Raw genomic sequence first — 23,689 nt, forward strand, 5'->3', positions numbered from 1 at the left:
ACTGTCACTCAATCATAGAGGGACACACCCCAAAACTAGCTATACAAATTCCGATAGGTCAGCCCATGGGCCATAGGCCATAGGTCACTTGAAATTTGAATCAATCAGCAGCCACAAATGTGCGTATCAAGTGATTGACAGAAAACCTGACAAGTTACAAAACAATGTTACTTTTTCAGCTCATCATGACCCCTGAACTTGGTAGGCCCCTGGGCCTCAGCCAAGGTAAGCCTGTGCATTAAAGTGACCCTGAGCACAGCATAAAAATACTAAGTCACTTCAGTAATACTATGCATTACCATGTTGTAAGATCTATTTCAACCACACTAAGACCATCACCACTTTACCTTGAATGATGACATAATTTCTCTATCCTTTAGACCATATAACCATAAAGTCATGTGACTGACCTTGAGGAGGCATGTCTCGCCGCCTATAACAGCATCCAGCTGATCATGCCTCTTCCTCTTGCTTCACTCACCTCAGAGACTGCAGGTTGTATCTGGGACTCCACAATTAACTGCGGTGCAGGGGGAGGTGACATGCAACTGGCATGCTGCTGCACATTCATCTCCCTTCTCTCTCCAAGTGCCAGTGTTTGCTCTTTAGTTTGAACATGTAGGACTTCATGAGGTGAAAGAAACTTCAGTCTCCTAAACCTCGGGTCAAGGGTCGTTGCAAGGACCACTGTGTTTGGTGCTGTATCTGAGAAAGCAGCCTCTCTTTTCCATCGCTCCTGCAGCTGTTCTGCAGCAGTGAGTTGGAAAGCCCGCAGTGGGGGCTGACTCAAAGGCAGCACTCTGGGTGAACTTAAATAGCCCCTTCACAAGTGGAGGTATTGCAGATATCGTTGCGTATTTCTGTCCACCCATGAACACAGTGGCACATTCAAAAGGCTTGAGGGCTGTTGAAAGCTCTTCCAGCAGGCTCCACTGATCTGGTTTCAAATCCAGCTACCTTTGGCCTCTTTATGTGACGGCTTATCATATAGAATGTACTGTTCCACCTTGTGCTTATATCTTGAACAAGGCTGTGCTCAGGTGCGGCCATTTGTTGTTGTTTGTCTTTCAGCTTAGTGCTGTCTAGCTCACTTTTCTTAAAATGTTCTACCAGACATCTTGCAGCACCAATAGCTTTTTCAATGCTTGGATGCTTCAACACAGCATTGATCACGAGTTGCAAGGTATGGCCAGTGCAACGGACAGAGGACCACCCATGCTTCTCCTCCAGGATGTTTGCCGCAGCCACAATATTGGCACCATTGTCATGCACTATGGTGATGATTTTAATCAGAGGAATTTCAAACAGTTACTACCTCCTCCAACCACTCTGCAATGTTCGATGCAGTATGTCTGTCCTGCAGTGGCATGGTGGTGAGGCAGATGGACTGCATTTCCCAGTCATCTGTGATGTAGTGGCAGGTAACGGTTCAGTGGCTACACTTGTCCATATACTGTATCAGTGGTGAGAGCAAGTTTGCTGTTAGTGGTGTTTGCAAGATGTCTTGTTCAGAAGTTTCTGAAATAGCAAGGAACAGTCCAGTAAAGCGTGGTTTGAGTCATATCAAGGCTTTTGCAGTGTTCCTAGCTGCAGCTCAGTGGCAACTGGCAACCTGTATGCTGAAACGCTACTGACTTGGTGATTGGTAGCTAGGTGGCGTATCAGGCCAAAACACAGAATGACAACATAAACATTACTTGAGGGCTGCAACAAAAGCACATTGAGTTGCCATTGTGTATGAAATGCGCTATATAAATAAAACTGCCTTGTCTTGCCTTGCCTTGCAACTGAGCTTTTCAAATGTGAATATTCTGGCTGGACTACTACTGTCAGTGATATCAGTGCTTGAAATTAACATGATTCCTTAATGTCTGGTGGCATTTAGGGCAATTTTATGATTACTTGGAATATATTTGTTACATACATACATACTTTAATAAAGCTTGTTGAACTTCAACCACATTGTACTATGTACGTATCTGTTTGTGTGTGTGTGTGTGTGGTCTGGAAAAGAGAAAACCCAACAAAACTACATTACAAAATGGTCTGCATATTTTGCAAATTATCAATTAGCATTCCCAAATACAGCTGCCGTGTAATAATGTAGGAGCCTTATATCAGATGTAAATCACAGTAAAGGACAGTAATTTAACAAAGGCATTGTTACACCCACAGCAAGAGCTAAGTTAACCCATTAGCATCACAAACTGGAGTACAATAATTATCCATGAACAATGTGTAAAAGGCACTCAAATTTCTTAACAACATTGGAGCCTTAGATACATTATCTACAGTAAACAGAGCTGCAACACATTGCTAGCACTCACTTAGCTCCAGTGCTAGTAATACACAGAGCTAACAGCTACTTAGCTATCTCACCGTAAACACAGAAAATATCACCATGTTATGTAATACGAACTGAAAGAATAATAGAAATATCCACAAATAACAAGCAGAGACACTTACATTTCTTCAGGAACACACATAGGATAAGGAACAAAAGAACACACAGAAAGTCTGTGCAGCTTCAGTGTGCTCTGCTGCTGGCATTTTCCCTTCATCATCTTCATCAGCCCGCGTTACTGTCTCTGACCAGTAGGTGGTGCCTCACCTCTAGGGCTTTCTCACAAATGCCATGTATCTTCTCTAAATTATTCAAAAATACAACAATGTTGCCATATACCTTGGTGACAACATTTGGACTTTACTGTTACCTCCACCAGCTAATAGTCTCTGAAATGTAGTAAGGCACTTCTGATATAACGCCAGCTCACTTAGCTTAGCTTTTGCTTGTTTGTGGTAATAGCAAAACTAAACCAAGACCACGTCTGAGTAGGAGAACGGGTCACACACATCCTTAATCTTCTGATTTGTCTCACTCATAGAGGAAAAATAAACTAATAACCATCCCATTCACTGCGGCTGCGGCTACCACCAACATAACGCATACACTACCCAGGATACCACTGCCGCACACTTCTCTGTATCACACAAACACACACACACATTTTATATTACTTTGTGTTTGAATGCTAGTTCACTCCATGGTGAACGGCAAACTGTGGCATGCACAGAACGCTGTTGGATGCTCTGTTGCCGCTGCACGGACCCTCAAATGTAACTAATGTTAGAGCGGCAATAGCTCGAGCCCCGACCATTAGCCCATCCTACTTAACTGAATGGACATGATGTGTGGCATTATGTGTAATGTTAGTATAACACTAAAAAACAGATATGTGACGTTTTACACAGAAAAGGCGCTTGCTCCGAATCAAATTGCATCTCGCAGGGCTCTCCACCTTAGAAATTGAAGACCGAGGTTGACCCGGGTCTTATTCTCCTCATTATCAGAAACTTTCTTGCCCAATGAATGTGGTCTCTGTTAACAGTTTTCCTCTGCCATGTAGCTTTTGAAATGTGCACTAGTGTTGTGTCGTTCGCGAACGTGTCGTTCGAACGAACGAATCTTTTGAGTGAACGAAGTGAACTGAATCACTTCATGAACTGATTCGTTCCTTTCTCAGTTCAGTTCAGTTGAGCTCAGCCGCGAGCATGGCTGCCAGTCGGGAGTGGAACTGCCGCGACTCACTCACTCGTTCACTGCGAACGAATCACTCAGTGAACGACAACACTTTGACTGACTCTGAGTGAGTCTGACACAGCGCCACTTTCAGCACAGTACGTGAACGAGATTCATGTCCTCAGCATGTCGTTCAATGATTCGTTCGCGAACGTGATTCGCCGTCATTCAGTTCATGATTCAGCCCACTTTCAGCACAGTACGTGAACGAGATTCACGTCCTCAGCATGTCGTTCGATGAATCGTTCGAACTGCTGAAAGTGGCGCTGTGTCAGTCACTCACTGACTCAGGGCACTGAGGGCTGAGGAGTTGATTCACGTTCAGTACATGTACTGCTAACATTAGCGCTGTGTTGCTAACATCAGTGTAGCATCATGGTATGTTATTTTACTGTGCACAGAGGACACTTTCACTGTGTAATATTTTTAGTGCATGTATAAGCAGCGCTGCGTCTCCCGCGAATGATTGTATAATATAGTCCTTGAACGCACCGTCCCTCAATAAGTGAACGTCAACCTCAGGGCTGAATCATGAACTGAATGACGGATTATTTGGCTGTTTATCAGTTCAGGGAGTTGGAGAGCACTGAACGATTCGGTGAACGAATCTTTTGAACAAATCATTTTAATGAACGGATTCTAAAGATTCAGTACAGTAAAAAGAACTGCCGTTCCCATCACTAATGTGCACCGCTGATCCTCCCTCGCTGCAGTGGTTATATAGGGGGAGTGGACTATGGGTTCCGGTGGAGGAGAGGAGGAGCTGTTTCACATGCACAAACATGCATGCACTGCTGGAACGTCTTCCAAAACAGAGGCTCCAGTACAACACACTCAAAGGGCGTGTCACTTGATTCTCTATTCCAGACGTCTTTTATGCAAGGAATTACCTTTTCATTTCACTTGATTCATTAGTTCCTGTCACCTATGTGTTTTTAAGCATGGAAGTCTGATTTCCCTTAGTTACTCTTTGATTTGACAGGCTCACACTTTACAGGGACATCTTGTGGCCACAATTTGTCAAAGCAGTTGTCTCAATGTGTGAGATCATTATTTCAAGACAAACAGTGAGAGAGTTCAGTGACCAATCCTGAATTTATGTTCAAAAAATATCCTATCCATAATCAGTTAGGGCACGTGTTTACTTGAAATGACACACTGTTACTTTTACTCAATTAAAAGACTTTTTTTTGTTTTGGAGAGTATTGGTCAGATTGCTTTCTAGGTTTTGTTGTAGCAGTGATGTGACTCTCGTTTTAGCAGGGCAAAAAAAGGAAAAAAAGAGCATCTTCACTTTCTGCAGGGTAAAGGTAAGGCTAACTTTATGGATACTTTAACCAATCAGAAAGTCAGTGCGACTGGGTTGCAACACCTCTTGACTTAGAGCTAAAGACTCGAAGACTGTCAAACCACAGGAAAAGGAAGCTCTAACCTACATCATATTTAAGCTACATTCTGTCTGATGTTCAGACAGTCAGCAGAAAGACAACATGGAGGTCACAACTATCTGCTTCAGACTGTGTAAGTACTCACAACTTTCTACACTGTTTTACGTAGTCTTGTACATCAAAGCATCTGTGTCTGATGTACAATTCTGTTCCTTTTTTATCCAGTGATGCTTGAAATCATTCGGCTGGGGACACAAAGTCAGAAAAGTGGTAAATAACAAATGCAAAATCCTAAAGATACATTTTATTACGACATTCTTTCATCTAAATAATCAAAGTAGAATAATTTATAATGTAATTTAGGTTCCTACAATTTCATTAAATTTTGGATTTTGTGAAGGATTCAATCGTATTAAGTAATGTCTACTTGGCTGATGAAGACTTGATTGTATCTCACAAGGAGACAATGTAAACTGTTTCTGTCACAAGGTGGACACACCTACAATAATTTATATGATTCAGTTCTGGATTCATTTGGGACTTTTTAAAAATACTTACCTCTTAGTTTCAGATGCAGCTTTTCTTCATATCACTCCAAACAGACTGCAGCACTTTGTCCAAAACTCAGTTTCTTTTGAATGTGGTGGGTTTGATGACTCAACTCAGTTGAGAGCCATAAGGAATACTGAGGAATTTAAACCAGCACATATTAAGAGGACACCAACAGGGTCCCTCTGCACCATTGAGCCAACCTATCCTGAAGACAGTGGAGAATACTGGTGTGAGACTGATGGAGGAGAGAGAAGCAACAGTGTCAACATCACAGTCACTGGTACAGTATGTTTATTGTTTCTAAAACCACAATATATCATATTGAACTTGTAGTTAACCATTTCTTCCCCCTGTATGTCCAGTTTGGCACTATAAAACTATAAAATGTAAAACAAAATAGTTCTCAGATCAACATGCTAAAGATGATCTGGTTTGCTGTACTGTAAATGTGGAAGATTTGTTTTAATGTATTACCTTAGAGAATCATGGAAAATGTGGAAGAGAATTACAATATTGAACAATGAACCATTAAGCATTGTATAACCACTCATGTAAGGTCAGGATACATACTGTATGAATACACATTTTATTTGATATCATGTCAATGGTTTTGAATGTGATTTTTCGCACTACTGTCTGAATTTTCTTTTCAATGTGTTGTATCAGCTGGTTCTGTGATCCTGGAGAGTCCTGTTCGTCCTGTGATAGAGGGAGATGATGTGACTCTGCGCTGCAGAAACAAAAGAAACCCCACCAACTTCGGTGCTGATTTCTACAAGGATGGAGTCCTCATGCAGAGCAGTCCTGTAGCAGAGATGACCATTTACAGTGTTTCCAAGTCTGATGAAGGACTCTACAGGTGCAACATCTCTGATGTGGGAACATCACCAGAGAGCTGGTTGGCTGTCAGAGGTGAGACATAACAATGTTACAAAAAATGTAGATCTAGATTATACATGATGATGGTAAACCTACTCAGAAGTGCAGTTATTGTCTGAAACCAGTATTGTAAAAATGATGACTATTACCTGGTTAAATTATTTCTAAATGTTATACAGCAATCTTGCTTAACTTATGTTATGTGTTGCTTACAGTTTATGTGTGTGTAATCATTCAACCCCTCACAAACAGTGAGGGTTAGGGTTAGGGTTTAACATACAAGGACTACTTAGGATCATAAAAAGAGAACATGGGAAAATTATAAAGGAACAAATACAAATTGGAATGATAGAAAAAAGCACATGTGAGATATGACAAAAAGTAGACCTCTGGGGTCTGTGGGCACCTCAGTCAGGGTACATGTAAATTTCCCCTCTGGGTATCCCCTCCCTGAGCTACTACCTTATCGTGGTAGAGGGTTTTGTGTGTCCCAATGACCCCAGGAGCTCAGTTGTTGCGGGCTTTTATGCCACTGGTGGGGTCTCCCATTGCAAACAGGTCCAGGGGGAGGAGCCAGACAATGATGACCCCTTATGATGAGCAACATAGATGGTTTTCCGGGGGCCCCCCCTGGAGCCAGGCCTGGGGGTTGGCCTCGGTGGCGAGCGCCTGGTGGCAGGGCTTTCTCCCATGGGGCCTGGCCGAGCACAGCACGAAAAGGGGACATGGGACCCCCCCTCCCACAGACCCACCACCAGTGGGAAAGGCCAATGGGGTCGGATGGCAGCCGAAGGCGGGGACCTTGGCGGTCCGACCCTCGGCTGCAGAAGCTAGCTCTAGGGACGTGGAACGTCACCTCTCTGGTGGGGAAGGAGCCTGAGCTGGTGCGCAAGGTTGAAAAGTTCCGGCTAGATATAGTCGGACTCACCTCAACGCACAGCAAGGGCTCTGGAACCAGTCTTCTCGAGAAGGGTTGGACTGCCAGTCGTCCACTCTGGAGTTGCCACTGGCAGTGGCGCAAAAAGTGGGTATGCACTATATGCGGCGCATAGGGGCGCCACAATGGAGGGGGCGCCAAAGCGATGGGGGTAAAATTATTTCGAGTCTGCATTTTCTGTATTTAACAGCGTTTGTGCATGTGTAGTAAATGATATGATCAATAACAGAGGCACGTCACTGATTAGGCGCCCCTCCGCCTCCCTCCCCTGCCCCTCCGATAATCGCCTCCCCTCCGGGGAGAGAGGTGAAAGCACCGGAGCGCCTCTCCTCACTATAGGCGCGCCGGTGCGCGCCCCCTCGAGCACGCGCTAGAGCAGGAGTGTTTTCATTTGATGACAGGGACCTAATGACATGGAGAGACAGAAAATACAGCTCTCGGGGGCACAAAACAGAAAACGGAAGAGGGAGAAAGAGAAAGATTTTGCAGGGATGAAAAAAAGCTTTTCAAAGTGGTTGAAAGACAGTAGGTAAGTTATGTCAGTGTATCAAGAGGAGGCTTGTAAACATTCAGGTTAGCTAAAGCTACTACCAGTAAAACAACAGGTTAGCTAAAGCTACTACTAGTAAAACAACAGGTTAGGCTAAAGCTACTACTAGTAAAACAACAGGTTAGCTAAAGCTACTACTAGTAAAACAACAGGTTACTGTTGTCTTACAACTGTGTACTGATCAGTATTTATAATATAACAGATCATGACAAGAAAAATAAAGGAACTGGTTTGTGGTTATTTTGTTGTTCAGACAGTTATCTTTTTTTTTTTGACTAGATGGTGAATCATAAAACAGATAAATTATAGAACTTGGGATACACTTGAGTTTAATGTCTTCACTCGGATATAACACTACAGTGCTGTTGTGATGTATCTGATAAGTCAGATCAGATGCAGCGTCCAATCAGTAACTGATATCCAATAAGGACAGGGTTAGGGTTAGGTCCATGTGGTTTGACTGCTTGCTGTATTTTTGAAACCTCCTTAACACAAAGTTCATGTCATTCAGGTGTGAGGATGGAGAGAAAGACTCAGGACACACATCTGAGCTGGCCATGCTCACTAGGGAGTTTACTATCGTAAATCTCATGACTGTGATGTCGTCTTAACCCTTAAAGGGGCATTTCACTCAAATCATACACATAATACTAATACAATAAAGTGACTGAAATTACAGCTGGGTTACATAACCATTAAAAAAAAAATCAGGCGGGGGGTGCCGGGTGGGGGGGGGGGGGGGGGGGGGCGCCTGCAATGTATCTGCATACCCCTCAGAAAGTAGGTAGTTGCGCCCCTGGCCACTGGTGAGAGGCGCTGGGCAGGGGTGGCAATACTTATTTCCCCCCGGATTGGTGCCTGTACGTTGGAGTTCACCCCAGTAGACGAGAGGGTAGCCTCCCTCCACCTTCGGGTGGGGGGACGGATCCTGACTGTTGTCTGTGCCTATGGTCCAAATAGCAGCTCAGAGTATCCCCACTTCTTGGACTCCTTGGAGGGGGTGCTGGAAAGCACTCCCCCTGGGGATTCCCTTGTTCTGCTGGGGGACTTCAACACTCACGTTGGCAGCGACAGTGAGACCTGGAAGGGTGTGATTGGGAGGAACGGCCCCTCGATCTGAACCCGAGTGGTGTTCGGTTATTGGACTTCTGTGCTCATCACAGGTTGTCCATAACGAACACCATGTTCAAGCATAAGGGTGTCCATATGGCTCTCCTATCTCTGGGGTCGAGGTCGCCGAGGTGGTCAAAAAGCTCCTCGGTGGGAGGGCCCCGGGAGGTGGATGAGATCCGTTTTTGATTGTTTTTTTTATTGTCTTTGCAGAACTTCATTTTCATCACTCATGTCATAGCTTCCTCATCTTAAGGACTGTGTTCACCATTGTCCTGACGGCTTTGCTGCTGTTGCTGGTGGGACTACTTCACTGTGGGAAACTCAAAGTTTTTAATCTTGTGAAATAGTGACAACATGAAGGTTGCTAGCATGCATTATTATGATGGTGTTTTGTTTTTAATTTTTATTTTTCATATATATATATAATTCTCATTATGTGGTTGTTGGCTGGTAGTATTGACTAATTTTTTGATGTGGCAACTTTGCAATGTGGCAGCTTGTGTATCATAAAGTTTTATAAGCACGTACAAGCGTTCATCTGGCAAAATAGCAACATAAACGGTTCAGGCTGTTTCTCATGCATGTATATTTGTATGTGTTGAAAACCACAGAGGCAGAAGTGTGATCTTTTCAAAATACACCGCCAGTCTTCATCTGTGTTTTATTTTAGATGCTACAGATACAGGTGATAATTTGAGCTTCGATGACAAATACACATAATATAGAGAACCCTGCAGAGTAAGACAATAAACTGGGCATTCATTTAGGTATTAAATATGAACTGCTGCAGATCATCTTTTTTTAATAATGAAAAAGTATTTGTATTCTTATTTCAAAACTAATTTAGATATAGTTTTAATGTTTTAAAGAAAAAAATATGTATTCATAACTGTTTGGTGCTCTGTATGTACTGAAAGCCTTATATAATAATAAAATGCCTTTCAGTAGTCAGTAGGGAAGAGGTGGGTTTTGTTATTTTTGTAGAATTTTCTGAGGTTAATTTTTACTTGGGTTTTTTGATTAAAAAAAAATATGTAATCTCACTTTCTGTGTGTATACTTCAGTCTGAGAACATGTTTTTTTTCCAACATCCCTGTTTATTAATTGAAACAGTTATCAACTTTGTTGATTTTTATGTAAATTAATAAACATTATTGTACATTTTACAAGAAGTCCCCTTGTCATTATTGTGCTCATTTCAATGATTGAGGGAGCCAGTGTTTGAATTCATCCCTTTGCTTGGTTATTGGTCCCAGTTTCCAGGCGGTGCCCCATATTATTCATTTATTTGAATAATTTAGAATTATCTGTGATAATTAAGTAATATTCAACTAAAAAAATAAAGTACCATTAGCATAATTCCTGCTATTTTTCACAGACAAGGACTAGACCAGGTAGGCTATTCCTCATAATCTATCTAGATTTTCTGTTGTTGCCCATGAGAACGAAGAAGTCCCACCACCAGTTTACTCAGGAACACACTGAAACTACATATCAAACTGATATCAAAGCATTGATCACAGCTTTGAACTCCTAAACTCATTTGGACACATTTACGAGCCTGAAGACAGAAACAGAGTGTGCTAACTGTTTCTCCCTGCTGTTTCTGAGTCTCTGACCACATCTCTGACGCTAACAACCAATTCTGCACTGTGAGCTGACTGGGAGATTACCAACAATAACTTCACATGTTGATCTTCTCTTGAGCTCTCGGTCATTGTGGTTAGCTTTCTGACCCCCATCTGTGCGTACATCTCACAAATGACGTTGCAGAGAAACCTGTTTTTTTTACAGCCCTCTGCAGCTGTATGAAACCAAGTAGCCTAAAATAGAGGATGGTCTGAGTGTAGCAGGCAGAGTTAAATGTAAGTATAGACAAAAGTGGCTTTCTATTAAGTCCAAATAAAAATAAATTAGAAAAATATGTTGATTTTTCTAAAGACATAAGCCCATTCAGCTTCACATTCACATGTATGGTGTTTGTTATAGACAATAAATAGAAGAAGTAATAGAAGACCTCTAGGGTTAAAATTTGGTAGGCTATTCCTCATAATCACCTCCCTCCAGCATTTTCTGTTGTTGCCCATGAGAGCTTTGCTCAGAACGAAGGAGTCCCACAGCTATAGACTGCGCCAAGTTGCAACTCTCCACGTCTCCCAATGCCTCTATCTCCACTACGGAGGTAATATTTAGTGTCTAGAAGTAGTTTCCACAGACAGGGACCAGCCCACCAAGACCGGCTCTTTTACCCGCTGCCCAGTTAGAATCTGGTATTGGGCTCATACTGTACAAGTCCAGTACCCATTTTCATGCAAATTAACATATGTTGTCAAATTAAGTTTACAACCTCTGCAGCAAACAGAGGGATATTTCTGGAGCAAGCTGTGTCTTAAAGGACAAGAAGACTTAAGCATGGAAGTGCCCAGTTAGGACACATATCTAGTTTAAAGCTTTCAAAAAAGATGGCCACGCGTATACAGTTACATAAATTATTGTCTATAAGGAAGCCAGTGTGAGTCTGGCAGGAAGACCTGACAGGAAGAGGAAGTTCTCATGTACGCTATGCTTCAGCAGCATTTCTGTCTGATTCTCAGAGAGCAGCAAGACAGCATGGAGGTCAGAGCTTTATGCATCAGACTGTGTGAGTACTGACTCTACAGCAACCTTTGTCTTGAAGACCCCTAATTTTACCATTGCACACTTTGCTGACCCCCCAACCCCCTTCTTTCTTATTACCACAATTACTGTTTTATGATTTACTTTTCTTTTGTATTTTACTGTCAAATATGTGTTTGTGTGTGTGTGTTCTATGATGCTGAAAAGGATTGACATGATTATGAGACATTAAATATGTGGCATTTTGTTGTTTGCTATCGACAGCAGAATGATAACAAATGTTATCCCAGAAAAGGGTTAGGATTAGGGTTATGGAGATGACACTGCAGATGATCAAGACAGTTTAACGTATACAGTCGTGGTCATAAAGAAGAGACAAGGTAAATGTTTATTTGACTTCATAATTAATTTTACATGATGTGCTGCGTTAACATGCACATATACTGTGTGTTTTACTCTCAGCATCTTAAATCACGTGAACCAGAAAGTCTAAATAGGAGCTGTTTAGTTTCACTGTTCGTCTTTCTGAAAGTGGCAGTTGAGACGTTGTTACTAGTAAAGGTTGAGACGTGCTGCTTGTGTACTAGTACTTTTTTTTGGCAACATCTCAGTGTGTCATAGATGGTGTTTAGTTTTAGATACTGCAGGTGCTGCTGAGAATTTGAGCCTCGACACAAACCACAGCAGAAAACCACAGACTAAAAGCGAAAAGGGGAGAAATATATGACATATTTGACGTGCTACTTTCACATATATCAGTAACTGCCTCACTGGTGTTTCTGATAAATCTTCATTTCATCCTATTTCACCCCATATTCAGAACCAATATCCAGTAGCTGTTCTAATAATAAGTCACATTTGATAAAAACTGACTGATCTGACCTGCTTACTTGATTGTCCGTCTAAAACATCAGGTAAATTGTATTTGAAAAACTATTGTATCTCTACATTTTGATTGATTGATATCGTCTTGTCTTTGTCCCTGAGCTCAGATTTCAACACTTAATAAGAACAATACCAAGACAGATATACAACAAACACAACAACACATTACAACTGAGGTACTAATGCTACTAATGCATGTTCTTCTCTACTTAAGTCACATGAAGAAAGCTGAGGAAGGACCGCCATGTGACCAAAAGCTCAGGGAAGAGCTAGTAAAGAGTATTAACAACAGATATTTTATTTTCTGTGTTGCAGATCACAAAGAGCGAAGACACCTGAAGTTGTGAAGAAGAAATGACAATTTGTAATCACTGTTAACTGTGTTGAACTTGTTTTAGTGTATTATTCAAGTCTTTTTAATTTTGAGTTTCATATGTAAACTTTTACTTTCATTGTAAATAAGAAGCAGCATAAACATGTACTCCAAAATCATTGGACATCTACATCACACCTTTTATTTGTGTTTTCTCTACTAAATAGGAAATGTTGTTAAATGCAGCAAAGAGCATGTAGATTCATTAATACATTGATATGCTTTTTTGTATTTTTCACAACTAGTGGAAGGTCAGCTGACTGATCTGTTCAGTCTAGTTTTTCATTAACTCACATCATCACTGTCTATTTCTATTATAGTGGAGCGGTTAAATCACCATCTGCTCAAATGTCTGAGGACACAGCAAACAAGAACAGAGCTTCAGCTTTTAGATACACTCACTGTGGTCGACTGACGTTTTATACCAGTTTGACCTGAAACATATTTGCTTTGTAATTGTTCTGTTTCAACAATAAAGTTACAGGTTGTTTAAAGAACAAGCGAGTTCAGTTTCTTAATGAAGGATAACCAACATTAGTTTTGCATTTTATCATGGATTCAATCTGCAAATCTTCCCTTCAGGTGTCGTAACAAGCTCCAACAGCCAGAGGGCGCAAACTAAAAACCTGAAACTGCTTTTGGTCATGCTAAACAAAATGTACTCTGCCCCCTGCAGTAAAACTACACACAAGTCATCTGTCTCATAAATACATTGTTCAGATGTTCCAGTGATGTGAAAATATGTTGTGAGTATTTTAACACAGTAGTCAAACGTTTGGGTTTTTTCTTTATTGTATTTTTTCTACTATTTTCTACACTATTGAACACAACTGAAGATATTAAAACATTGAAATAACACAGCAAATTATTAAACCAACTTAATGACATGATTATACATCCAAATGTTGCACTCAACAGAGATGATGTTGTATAAATATCTGTGAAACTCAACAAAACACTGATCAATATTGAATAATTTCATTTGATTTAAACCACAGGTGAAGCTGCATTGTGTGTTATTCATTTTGGATATTAAAGCATAATGTTTTGTGTTATTTACATCAACACTACAACATCACTGATGTCATGGATGTTAATTTTCTTCATGGCTATTTCATCATGATGATCAGGACTATTTATATTTTGTCATAGTTTGTGATTTAAGTTCATGTTGGACCTCTCCAGTCTGGCTGTTGAAGGTCACAGTTGATCTTCACTGTTTACAGATCCAACGTGCTGGAAAGATAACTGGTCAAAAGAAACTCTATGATGATGAATATCTGAACTTTATTTAAATCAAAATGCTGCACAAATCACTTTTTTGTGTCATATTCATGTTCATCCAGTTAATATTGATTTTATTTTCTTCCCACTTATTTTTTTCAATCAATCAATCTTTATTTGTATAGTGCCAAATCACAACAGAGTTATCTCAAGGCACTTTCCACATAGAGCAGGTTCTAAACCGAACTCTTCAGGTTTTAACTTTAAAGAGACCCAACATTCACACATGAGCAACAGTGGCAAGAAAAAACTCCCTTTTAACAGGAAGAACCCTCAGAACCAGACTCAGAGTGGGAGAACATCTGCCTGGACTGGTTAGAGTAGAGAGGAGAGAGAGAGAGAGGAAGGAGAGGAAGGAGAGGAGAGAGAGAGAGGAAGGAGAGGAGAGAGAGAGAGGAGGAGAGAGAGAGAGGAAGAGGAGGAGAGAGAGAGAGGAAGAGGAGGAGAGAGAGAGAGAGAGAGAGGAAGGAGAGGAGAGAGAAGCACATTGAAAGCACAGACAACTCTGGGGAAGAAGTTTAGCTTATTGAATGCATTAATAGAACATGAATGTTAATGGATATAGATGGATGGATAGAGAGAGAGAGGGAGGAGGTGCATCATGGGAATCCCCCAGCAGTCTAAACACACGTCATCTGTCTCTTAAATACTGTTAAATTTTCAATATTTTTCAGCAGTGTTCTGTACATTTTATTTTAACACAGTAATCAAAAGTTTGGACACACCAATTTCATTTTTTACTATTTTCTACAATGTTGAACAAAACAGAAGGTATTAAAACACAGAACATTATTATACCAACTAACAATGTAAAGCAACAAAAAAACTATAATTCTTATGAAATCTGATTCAAGACCAACATGATAATCTTCAATCTGATCAACATTGAATAATTTCAGCTAATTTAAATCACAAATAATTAATTTTAGATACAAATGCATAATATTGTGTGTTTTCAAGTTTGCTGAAATCTACAATGGTACCATGGTAAAGACAAAACATCACTGTTACGTCCTAAAATCATCTGTATGGCGATGAATTGTAATTGATCCCCGAATATCCTCGCCTGTCCGCAGATCCATAGTTGCTCCTTGAACTTTGACTAGAAGCCTGTTGGGAATAAGTCAGACTTTACTCGGGCAACAAAAATGCATTAATCATTAAACGTTTCTCAAAATGGTCTCTTGTGTCATGGTTTGTATGTAAGGGAATGGTCAGCGCACCAATGTCATATTTAAAGAAATCAAAAGGAAATGGAAGCTGTGTTTATTAGCAGTGCTATGAGTGCAGTCTTGGTGCTGTGAAATGATATAAACCCAAGTGTGGAATAAGCTTAATACATACTTGGTTAATGTGTGATGTCTGATGTACATGTATATATACCGAGGTACTTGTACAATGTTTGTCCACTCTCAACATTATTACCTGACGGGGCATGGTGCTTCCTCCGCTATATCTGGGACTGTAGCTTCCATCTGCTTCTCCCTACACACACACACACACACACACACACACACACACACACACACACACACACACACACACACACACACACACACACACACACACACACACACACACACACACACACACACACACACACACACACACACAGAAAGAGAGAGATAAATTAAAGGGGTAATATTCTATCTATTAAGTATATATGCACCTATTTCTGATTGGTTGCATCATATTTGTCTCTTTTTGTCTCACAAGACAATGCTAAGATAGAAACTCAAGGCTACTTAAAGGTCTGATTCATTCAGCATTTGAATTAAAGTACAAGTACATGTTTGGGTTTTGGTCTCAGTCTTGACTTGGACTCCACTAAGTATAATCTGGACCACACAGAGAACATAAACATGTTCTATATGTGAGGACACAGAAGATATCTGCTGCTGGATGTAAGATGTGTTTAAAGGTTAGTTTGTTATAAATTGTTCTGTTGTTATTGTAGTTTTTTCATATATTTATTGTTTATTTAATATGTTTAATAATTGGAGGTTTTTAAAAAGAATAAAATAAACAGGTAAAGATGATGAAACACTTTTAAGAAGGAACAAACTAACAAAACTAACATCAGCTGAGAGAACATGGTTTAGTATTTTAGTGTTTTCTACACTCTGGTTAACAAAGGACAACAATAATGTGAGTTCTGTGAGACAAATGCATTTAGTTATTAATATAGAGATATATTAATATTAATGTTAAGTTCTCTTAACCTTTAGTTGGAGTAAAGTCGTGTTTCTCTGTTTACAGAGTGAAAACAGAAGAGAGCAGAGAGTCTGTGTGTCTCAGTATTTGTCCTCGTTCACATTAAACTAGCTGGAGTGTTTCTGTTAGTGTTAAAACACAATGAACTATTCTGATATATGAAAATAACACACTCACTTTGTGGATCTGTTATTTCTATATCAGAACACCTCAGACTGATTATTAGACTGATAGCAGGACTATTAAAGGATCAGCTGATTACCTGAACTGAGGACTGATGTTAAACTGTTTCCATGGAAACTTGTCAGCCAATCAGATCATTTTCACAGCACCTGACTACTTATACTGTAAACATACTGCATCAATGCTAACAGCTGATCCAAAAGCAAAGAAGATAATATAAACAGACACTGACCTGATCCTGAACTTTCAGCTGTTTCTCAGATACCTGAAGAGCTTTCTCGAGAGTCTCAATCTGAAAACGTAGACAAACAAAACTAACATTAGAAGCTGAGAGAACAAGAGTTTGTTTTAAGTTGGATTCAATGTATTCAGAATTAATGTGAATACTGTGTGATGAATGTGTTCAGATGTCACTTGTTCTTTGATAATTAGAGACATGATAAAAATGATAAACACCTAAAATAAAACAAACATCATCTTCAAGACTGAATTAAAACCAAAAACTAAAAGTAGGTGGTGGAAATCAAAATATGAAATCAGAGTCTTCTTCATCCTCTGGTTATAAATACATAATGTTGCTGGTTGTTTCATTGTTTGTATTTCAACACATATGAAGCAGAGGAAGCTGCAGCACTCACATATCAAACTCTGGTTTCTGCTGACTCAGCAGTTTGTCATTCAGGTGAACAGAATCAACATCACAGCAGTGATCAATTAAACTACCATCATGTATCACACTGACACACTGTGACTGCTTATGTGTGTGTATCACTAATATCTGTAATTCATTACCGTCAGCCATCTTCATTCAGACACTTCATTATGATCACATTTACCTGTTTTTGATTTGAGTCCAGCTGATTATTCAGGTCCTTCACTTCTTTCTCTCTCTTCTGTTTCTCCTTCTGGAGCTCAGTTTGTTTTTTCTCCCACTGTGAATGAAGAGAGACATGGAGAAAGACTAGATGAGAGACATGCTGTTTTTTAAGACATGGTTTATTATACAACACAATCACAGCTAAGATAGAAACTCAAGGCTACTTAAAGGTCTGATTCATTCAGCATTTGAATTAAAGTACAAGTCCATGTTTGGGTTTTGGTCTCAGTATCAATGCTAATAACTAATCCAAAGGCAAAGAAGAAAATATAAACAGACACTGACCTCCTTCTCAAGTTGATCTTTCAGTTTTCTCACAGCTTCCTTGTGATTGTCCTCGAGAGTCTGAATCTGTGAACACAGAGACCAACAAAGAAGAAAACTGACACCAGACGCTTAGAGAGCATGACTTTGTTTTAAATTGGACTCCATGTATTCAGTATTAATATGAACTCTGTGTGACAAACCCTCCACAATATCTAACCTTTGTGTCATTTTCTCTCACTATGAGCAACTGTCTCAGATTTGCTCTAATAGCTACTTTAAGTCATCTTCATATCAGCAACAAATCTTTCCAATTTTATTTATATAGTGTTAAATCACACGTGTCTTTAATTTATTTAACTTAAAGAGACACAACATTCCTCCATGAGCAGCACTTAATGAGAGCAGAAAGGAAAAACTTCCCTTTCACAGGAAGAAACCTCAATATGAACTGAGCTCTAGATGGATGTGAAAAACAGTGCACCTTGTAGATACATTTAAAACTAAAGACAAAAAACTAAGATGTGGAAAACAAAATCAACATTAACTGGATGAACCTCATGTTTCTCTGCCTGAAGAGTCGTTTTTCCATCCTCCAGCTTCTTGACTGCAGCTTGTTTTTCTTTTATCAGAGTGGAGAGCTATAAAGAGAGACAAGTTCTCATATTAAAACATGTGATTGAAACATTAACATATGAGACAAAAAGTCTGAATCATGCTGCATTTACATTTAAACAGGTCAGGTATTCATGTGAAAGCCACCATAAGTATTATAGAGTTTAAGGGAATCTAACCTGCTACACAATATTTTATGTGAAATAAAGAATTGTTAACATCCTGGCAAAGTGCACAAACATTTCCAGACAATTGGTATGAAATTATAAGACCTGTAAAATAAAGTTTTACTGACAAAACAATGTTTTATAATTTCATGAACCTTAACCTTTAGTTGGAGTAAAGTCGTGTTTCTCTGTTTACAGAGTGAAAACAGAAGAGAGCAGAGAGTCTGTCTGTCTCAGTATTTGTCCTCGTTCACATTAAACTAGCTGGAGTGTTTCTGTTAGTGTTAAAACACAATGAACTATTCTGATATATGAAAATAACACACTCACTTTGTGGATCTGTTATTTTATATATCAGAACACCTCAGACTGATTATTAGACTGATAACAGGACTATTAAAGGATCAGCTGATTACCTGATCTGATAACTGATGTTAAACTGTTTCCATGGATACTTGTCAGCCAATCAGATCATTTTCACAGCACCTGACTACTTATACTGTAAACATACTGAATCAATGCTAACAGCTAATCCAAAGGTAAATAATAAAATATAGACAGACAATGACCTCCTCCATTTGTTCAGCTTCCAGCTGGTTCTCAGATTCCTGAAGAGTTTTCTTGAGAGTCTCAATCTGAAAACGTAGACAAAAAAACCTAATATTAGAAACTGAGAGAACAAGAGTTTGTTTTAAGTTGGATTCAATATGTTCAGAATTAATGTGAAAACTGTGTGACAAATATGTTCAGTTGTTACTTGTTCTTTGTAAGATAAATAACAAATTATTAAAACATAAAAAAACTAATGTTTGGAAAAAGGTGCATCTTCAAGACTGAATGAAGTTCATTATGATCACATTAACCTCTTTCTGTTTCTTATTCAGGAGCTCAGCTTGTTTTCTCTCCAACTGTGAACGAAGAGAGACATGGAGAAAGACTAGATGAGAGACATGCTGTTTTTTAAGACATGGTTTATTATACAACACTATCACAGCTAAGACAGAAACTCAAGGCTACTTAAAGGTCTGATTCATTCAGCATTTGAATTAAAGAACAAGTACATGTTTGGGTTTTGGTCTCAGTATCAATGCTAATAACTAATCCAAAGGCAAAGAAGAAAATATAAACAGACACTGACCTCCTCCTGGTGTTGAGCTTTCAGGTTTCTCACAGCTTCCTCGTGACTGTCCTCGAGAGTCTGAATCTGTGAACACAGAGACCAACAAAGAAGAAAACTGTCACCAGACGCTTAGAGAGCATGACTTTGTTTTAAATTGGACTCCATGTATTCAGTATTAATATGAACTCTGTGTGACAAACCCTCCACAATATCTAACCTTTGTGTCATTTTCTCTCACTATGAGCAACTGTCTCAGATTTGCTCTAATAGCTACTTTAAGTCATCTTGATATCAGCAACAAATCTGTTCAATTTTATTTATATAGCATCAAATCACAAGTGTCTTTAATTTATTTAACTTAAAGAGACACAACATTCCTCCATGAGCAGCACTTAATGAGCGCAGAAAGGAAAAACTTCCCTTTAACAGGAAGAAACCTCAATATGAACTGGGCTCTAGATGCATGTGAAAAACAGTGCACCTTGTAGATAGATTTAAAACTAAAGACAAAAAAGTAAGAGGTGGAAAACAAAATCAACATTAACTGGATGAACCTCATGTTTCTTGGTGTCAAACATCGTCTGAAGAGTCATTCTTTCATCCTCCAGCTTCTTGACTGCATCTTGTTTTTCTGTTATCAGAGTGGAGAGCTATAAAGAGAGACAAGTTCTCATATTAAAACATGTGATTGAAACATTAACATGACACAAAAAGTCTGAATCATGCTGCATTTACATTTAAACAGGTCAGGTATTCATGTAAAAGCCACTATAAGTATTATAGAGTTTAAGGGAATCTAACTTGCTACACATTATTTACTGAGAAATAAAGAATCGTTAACATCCTGGCAAAGTGCATAAACATTTCCAGACAATTGGTATGAAATTATAAGACCTGTAAAATAAAGTTTTACTGACAAAACAATGTTTTATAATTTCATGAACCTTAACCTTTAGTTGGAGTAAAGTCGTGTTTCTCTGTTTACAGAGTGAAAACAGAAGAGAGCAGAGAGTCTGTGTGTCTCAGTATTTGTTCTCGTTCACATTAAACTAGCTGGAGTGTTTCTGTAAGTGTTAAAACACAATGAACTATTCTGATATATGAAAATAACACACTCACTTTGTGGATCTGTTATTTTCTATATCAGAACACCTCAGACTGATTATTAGACTGATAGCAGGACTATTAAAGGATCAGCTGATTACCTGAACTGAGAACTGATGTTAAACCGTTTCCATGGATACTTGTCAGTCAATCAGATCATTTTAACAGCACCTGACTACTTACACTGTAAACATACTGCATCAATGCTAACAGCTGATCCAAAAGCAGAGAAGGAAATATAAACAGACACTGACCTCCTCATTGTTTTCAGCTTCCAGCTGTTTCACAGTTTCCTGAAGAGTCTCAATCTGAAAACGTAGACAAACAAAACTAACGTTAGAAACTGAGAGAACATGAGTTTGTTTTAAGTTGGATTCAATATATTCAGAATTAATGTGACTTTTCTGTGACAAATGTGTTCAGATGTCATTTGTTCTTTGTAAGATAAATAACAAATTATTAAAACATAAAAAAACTAATGTTTGGAAAAAGGTGCATCTTCAAGACTGAATGAAGTTCATTATGATCACATTAACCTCTTTCTGTTTCTTATTCAGGAGCTCAGCTTGTTTTCTCTCCAACTGTGAACGAAGAGAGACATGGAGAAATACTAGATGAGAGACATGCTGTTTTTTAAGACATGGTTTATTATACAACACAATCACAGCTAAGATAGAAACTCAAGGCTACTTAAAGGTCTGATTCATTCAGCATTTGAATTAAAGAACAAGTACATGTTTGGGTTTTGGTCTCAGTATCAATGCTAATAACTAATCCAAAGGCAAAGAAGAAAATATAAACAGACACTGACCTCCTCCTGGTGTTGAGCTTTCAGGTTTCCCACAGCTTCCTCGTGACTGTCCTCGAGAGTCTGAATCTGTGAACACAGAGACCAACAAAGAAGAAAACTGTCACCAGACGCTTAGAGAACATGACTTTGTTTTAAATTGGACTCCATGTATTCAGTATTAATATGAACTCTGTGTGACAAACCCTCCACAATATCTAACCTTTGTGTCATTTTCTCTCACTATGAGCAACTGTCTCAGATTTGCTCTAATAGCTACTTTAAGTCATCTTCATATCAACAACAAATCTTTCCAATTTTATTTATATAGCATCAAATCATAAGTGTCTTTGTTTTATTTAACTTAAAGAGACACAACATTCCTCCATGAGCAGCACTTAATGAGAGCAGAAAGGAAAAACTTCCCTTTAACAGGAAGAAACCTCAATATGAACTGGGCTCTAGATGCATGTGAAAAACAGTGCACCTTGGAGATAGATTTAAAACTAAAGACAAAAAACTAAGAGGTGGAAAACAAAATCAACATTAACTGGATGAACCTCATGTTTCTTGGTGTCAAACATCGTCTGAAGAGTCATTTTTTCATCCTCCAGCTTCTTAACTGCATCTTGTTTTTCTTTTATCAGAGTGGAGAGCTATGAAGAGAGACAAGTTCTCATATTAAAACATGTGATTGAAACATTAACATATGACATAGAAAGTCTGAATCATGCTGCATTTACATTTAAACAGGTCAGGTATTCATGTGAAAGCCACTATAACTATTATAGAGTTTAAGGGAATCTAACTTGCTGCACAATATTTACTGAGAACTAAAGAATTGTTAACATCCTGGCAAAGTGCATAAACATTTCCAGACAATTGGTATGAAATTATTAGACCTGTAAAATAAAGTTTTACTGACAAAATAATGTTTTATAATTTCATGAACCTTCACCTTTAGTTGGAGTAAAGTCGTGTTTCTCTGTTTACAGAGTGAAAACAGAAGAGAGCAGAGAGTCTGTGTGTCTCAGTATTTGTCCTCGTTCACATTAAACTAGCTGGAGTGTTTCTGTTAGTGTTAAAACACAATGAACTATTCTGATATATGAAAATAACAGACTCACTTTGTGGATCTGTTATTTTATATATCAGAACACCTCAGACTGATTATTAGACTGATAACAGGACTATTAAAGGATCAGCTGATTACCTGAACTGAGAACTGATGTTAAACTGTTTCCATGGATACTTGTCAGCCAATCAGAGTCTTCTTCCTCCTCTGGTTATAAATACATAATGTTGCTGGTTGTTTCATTGTTTGTATTTCAACACATATGAAGCAGAGGAAGCTGCAGCACTCACATATCAAACTCTGGTTTCTGCTGACTCAGCAGTTTGTCATTCAGGTGAACAGAATCAACATCACAGCAGTGATCAATTAAACTACCATCATGTATCACACTGACACACTGTGACTGCTTATGTGTGTGTATCACCAGGCACGGACTGGTAATCTGGCATACCGGGCAAATGCCCGGTGGGCCGACGTGCTATTTGGGCCGGTGCAGGGACGGACTGGGCGGTCTGGCAATTAGGCAAATGCCAGAACGGCCACGCAGAGGTCTAGACCGGCCGAGCACGCCAAATTGATCACAGCGGCCCCTAGTGGCACTGACGCGGCCCACTCTCTCTTGCATGCTGAACAACTTCCCAACACGCTTCCAGGTTTCATATCTCTAATGATTTTGCATGCAGTACTTGCCACTGTTGACCTGATTGGTATTTATACGACACATACCTGTATACATCATAGTCATGGTGTATTTCAAGTTTTACATCAGCCTGCTTTACTTTTGAAGGGAAATTTCTTGTTAGGATTTTAAAAAATGTTCATGGTTTGAAATAAAACAAATCTACTGATATTTTGTATTTGATTGTTTGAGAAAATTAAAATGAAGCAATGCCTTCTGGGAATTTCATTGGCAGTGTAGTAAATCGCGTAAAAAAGTAAAAAAGTGTAGTAAATCGCGTCTGCGCATTTGTGTGTTGGAAGTTGGACTAATGGTGGTCAAGTCATTCAGTAGATTGGTTGTGGTGGTGATTATACGATTAACTGGTTAGAAAAAATGAATAGAGGCACTAAGCGACAGAAAGGGGGAGCGGAGAAAAAGAGAGACAAGATCAAGAAAGCGCTGCTG

The sequence above is a fragment of the Scomber japonicus genome, chromosome 22 (assembly GCF_027409825.1).
Source record: "Scomber japonicus isolate fScoJap1 chromosome 22, fScoJap1.pri, whole genome shotgun sequence".
Taxonomy (NCBI): Eukaryota; Metazoa; Chordata; class Actinopteri; order Scombriformes; family Scombridae; genus Scomber; species Scomber japonicus.